The following is a 4,900-nucleotide window of genomic DNA, read 5'->3' on the forward strand; positions in this document are numbered from 1 at the left end:
GCTTGCCAGGCCGGCGCTTTGCCGCTGAGCTAAATCCCCAGCCTCTACCAAGAGTTTTTCAACCAATGATTTTTATTATGTAATAGATAAATCTGAATATGCTGAAAGAATTTTACATATACACTTCAAAAACTAAGGTTTAATGCAACATTTATTTATCAAATATACATGTAAGCATTACATTAAATACAAAAGCAATGCTGTCCTTACTGATAGTTTTTCCAGCACAGAGAGAAGTAAAACAGAATAAAATGCCTTTATTGTGGACGCGGAGACATCCACAGGAAAGAGAGAAATGTGACCTCTAAAGATCTCTCATGGGGTCCAAGGTTAAATAGCCCCAGGCTGGAGGCATGGTTTAGGAGGCGGACTGCCTGACATGGCAGACCAGAATTGGGTGGGAGCATGGGAAAAGGGAACAGGATATTACAAAAAGGGAAGTGGGAAGTTGTAATTTGACTCAGCGGAAGAAGGGTGGGGCTCAGCACATGGCCTTAGTGGGCAGCGGATACCATAGTGACTCAGCACCATACCACATGACCTCCTGCCACATAGTGGCTGGGTGCCATAGCAACTCAGCAGGAATTACAGTGGGGCAGAAAACCAATCACTTACCATGGCCCTTTGTTCTCAAACTAGTCTCATTTACTTTTTTTTTTGTCTTTTTGAGACAGGGTCTCACTATGCAGTTCAGGCTGGCCTTCAACTCACTATATAGGCCAGGCTGGCCTTGAAGTCACAGCAACCCTCCTGCCTCAGCCTCTGGAGTGCTGGGATTACAGGCGTGTGCCACCACACCCAGCTGAGGCAGGGTTTTGCGATGCAGTTCAGGCTGGCCTTGGATTCACTTTGTAGCCCAGGCTGGCCTCAAACTGGTACGCATCCTCCTGCCTCAGCCTCCAGAGTGCTGGGACTGTAGGCATGCGTCACCATGCCCAGGCTGAAGTTTGCACTGAGAACAACATGAACAGGTTCAATTAAACATTATCTAGAGTTAACTTGATGAAATAGTTATTGATGGGTTTTTCTGCCCATATAAATTTCTGCTAAGTCATCATGGTAGTGAGCCAACATGGCGTGGCTCAGGGCCAGCCACATACCTCTCCCAGATCAACTTCTGCCTTCCCCTATCAGGCTGATTACAACTTCCGGTCCCCCCCCCCACAGGAACCAATCAGGGTATGTTACAGCACTCTGCCGGCCATAAACTCCACCCCCAAGCTAGCCCAATATAATGTTTTTTTCCCAGCCACGTCCTTCAGAAGGTCCTCGCATCTCTCTCTGTATGCTTCCCATGCCCCGCAATAAAGGTTTTTTTTTACTTTGTCTTGCCTCTTTCTAATGCCAAACCTAACAGTTATCTAATAATAGAAGCAGAATATAAAATCTTACGAGTTTGGAAAAAGGATAGCATCTGATAAATGCAAGTTGACTAATTGTTTTACAAAGAAAGAAAAGTGTAGTATTTCCACAAGAGTATACTGAACAAAAGATACTTTTATCACAAGGAAGATAAGATATCCGGAACAGAGAGCTGAAGGATGGATTTTACCAGGGTCCATTTTATGCCTGTTGAAAGTGAGGAAACTATTGCAACTCACTTACCCTGGCAAAGGAAATAAAAAGACCAAGATTGTAAGATATTTATCAACACCCAGAAGAGTGAGCAGCACTTTCGTTTTTTGTTTTTTTGTTTTTTTGGTCTTTTTGAGACAGGGTCTCACTATGCAGTTCAGGCTGCGCTTGAGCTCAGGTTGTAGCCCAGGCTGGTCTTCAACTTTCAATGATCCTCCTGCCTCAGTCTCCCAAGTGCTGGGATTACAGGCGTTTATCACCACGCCCAGCTGATACACACATTTTTGAAGCCCATCTCAGACCTACTGAATTCCCAACTCTGAGAGGGGGTCAGTAAGATGTCCTTAGTCTCATGCATGCTTAATTTTGGAAACTATTGGTCTAATCTAACAGATTTTTCCCTCCAATAGTTTCTCATCCTTCACATTTCAATATTTAATCGGTATGGAATCTCCTACCACAATAATATAATTTACTACTTAATTATGGTGTAAGATGAGGCATATTCTTTATAAAGCATCCCTTGAAGGAATAAATAAGGATCAACAAACTACAGTAAGCCATTCACTTAGGACGTTTAAAACAGCAACTGGTAATCCTAATAAGAATAAACTACAGTAAATCACTGTATTCCTACTGCTGTTATGCTTGATTGTACTGCTTAGTGGCATTACATTTTTGGCACTAGTTCCTTAAAGTAAATTTTAAACCTGACAGGGCTCAGTCTGTTAAGAAAATTTATCAAAGCCGGGCATGGTTTAACCTAAGCACTTGAGAGGCCAAGGCAGGAAGATTGTAAGTTTGAGGCCCACCTGGACCACATAGTGAGACTCTGCCCTGGCAAAATTACCTAAAACTTGAAAATAGGGAAAAAGGGTTACTATTTGCCCTTTCAGTGTACTGTTGGGCCTTATATAGCAAGCAGGTAACCCTTAGTATTATCAAATTTTCTAGGAGTATAAGGTGTTGAGGAGGAAAACACCTTTCCTCTACTTTTTAGTTTCAGTCAATGTTTGAGTTAAACCAGCCAAAGACTACCAGAATAAAAGGCACACAGTATTTTTGTTTTTCATTTTCTTTTTGAGACAGGGTCTAGCTACGCAGTTCAGGCTGGACTTGAGCTCACTTTGTAGCCAGGCTGGTCTTGAACTTGCAAGAATCCTCCTGCTTCATCCTCCCAAGTGCTGGGATTACAGGCGTGCACCACCATGCCCAGCTCAAGCACATGGTTTTTATTAATATTTACCTTGACAGGAATTCAGAGAAAAGAAGTAAAACCTTGCAGGGCCAGTTAGACTTTGGGGCTTATACTACTTACTTATTTAGCAGTTAGAATTTGAGGCTCTTATACAGTTTATTTACTTATTATAGTACTGAAGCCAGGGCCCTATACATGCTAGACAAGCACTCTACCACTGAGCTAAATCCTCAGGTCTTTTAAATTTTATTTATTTATTTATTTATTTATTTATTTTTATTGTGAGGCAGGGTCTCACTAAATTGCCCCAACTGAACTGAAATTTGAGATCCTCCTGCCTCAGCCTCCTGAACAGCTGGGATTATGGCTATGTACCATCACACCCAGTCTTTATATCCTTTTAACTAAGGAAAGGGAGTTTAAGCAGATCTGTTTCATGTACTATAACCAAGGATATCCTCCAGAAAGAAAGTCTGATAAAATGAGTCATTTTCTGACAGTTCAATATAATAAAAACTTCTGCTGGGTTGACCACCTACCAGTACAATCAGCTAATAATCTCCAACAAACATTGCTTAAAAGCAGAACAACAGTAAAACTCTTAATATTGACTATCTCACCTATAAGGGCAATGTTTTTGGTGGGAGTACTGGGAATTGTACTCAAGGCTGCACATATTTGATAGGCAAGTGCTGTATCAGCCCAGCTGTTTTTCTTTTTGAGGGTTTTGCTTAGTTGCCTAAGCTGGCCTCATCATATTTAGGACCCTCTTGCCCTAGTCTTCTGAGTGCTTGGGTTACAGGTATGCATCACCATATGCAGTTAAGTGAGATCTTTGAGGTTTTTGTTGGTGGTGGTTTTGTTTTTCTGAGATGGTTCAGACTGGTTTTTCAACTGAATATGTAGCCCAGGCTTGCCTCAAACTAGTGGCAATCCTCCTGCCTCAGTGTCCTGAGTGCTGGGATTACACATATGTGCCACCACGCCTGAAAAGTGAGAATTTGAATGATTTTGGTCAGAAGATTGATTAAAAGTGTCTGTCAGATTTCTCCAAGTTACTAAAGGATTCTTGCAAGTTTCCCTTTTCCCATATTCTGTTCTTTGGAAATGAGTCACTAAATCCTGTACACACACACACAAACGTGCGCTCGCACTCAAGTTTCTAGCTTTAGCCATTGTGAGCCGTCAGGTTGGCTTCTCTGTTCCTTTAACTGCCCTCACCCTTTTGTTTTTCTTGCCACTTTCTTCCTAGTTTTGGTGTATAGCTTGAGTTTTCTTTCTTTCTTTTTTTTTGTCTTTTTGAGACAGGGTCTCACCACACAGTTTGGTCTGGCCTTGAAGCTCACTTCTACACCATTCCTTTAACCTAGGTCAGCGTTCAACCTCCAAAATTTAAGGGGTGGTGACAATGTGGTCAAGGTGACGGGCCAACATGTTTAGTCCAATCAGGGTGAGGAAAAGCACCGAGAAAAGGCTTAGTCATCACCACAGAAAACACTTCCACGCACCAGGAGCTCTTGCTAAGGCTTTTCCAACTCACTAAAACCCTACTATTTAAGCAGGTGTGATATGACCATGCACAGGAGGGCACTGAGTCGACAAAACACCCTCAAGCCCATCCGCTGAGACTGAGCTGGTATAGAAACCTACATGCTGGCTCCACCGCTCCAGACACTACCGCGCACGCGAGACGCCTTCAGCAAGTGCTCTCATAGCGCGATCTGCGCCACCTTCCCTTGACTTCTCCATCCTGCTGGATACACGTGTCTTTGAAAGACAAATCATTCTCCCACTTTTTTTCCATTAACTTTTCTTCGTTCGTAGGTACCAGCGCCGCTTGACTCCCAAGCAGTCCTTTTTTTTTTTTTAAATAAGCAAAAATTGCTGACGCAGGATGCTCGTTGAGAGTTCGAGGCCAGCCTGGGCTCCAAAGTGAGCTCATCGCCGGCTGAACTGCACAGAGACCCTCTCTCAAGAAGACAAAAAAAAAACAGAAACAAAAAATTACATACTGTAGAAATAAAAAGACAGACCTGGAGATGTAGCCCAGGGGCAGGGCGCTGGCCTGGCGCGCGAGACTCTGCGTCCGATGCCCAGGGCTGCACAAAGGAAGTGTGCGGGGTAGGA

Source organism: Chinchilla lanigera, unplaced genomic scaffold (genome assembly GCF_000276665.1).
Source record: "Chinchilla lanigera isolate Chin_1 unplaced genomic scaffold, ChiLan1.0 scaffold00023, whole genome shotgun sequence".
NCBI classification, from domain to species: domain Eukaryota; kingdom Metazoa; phylum Chordata; class Mammalia; order Rodentia; family Chinchillidae; genus Chinchilla; species Chinchilla lanigera.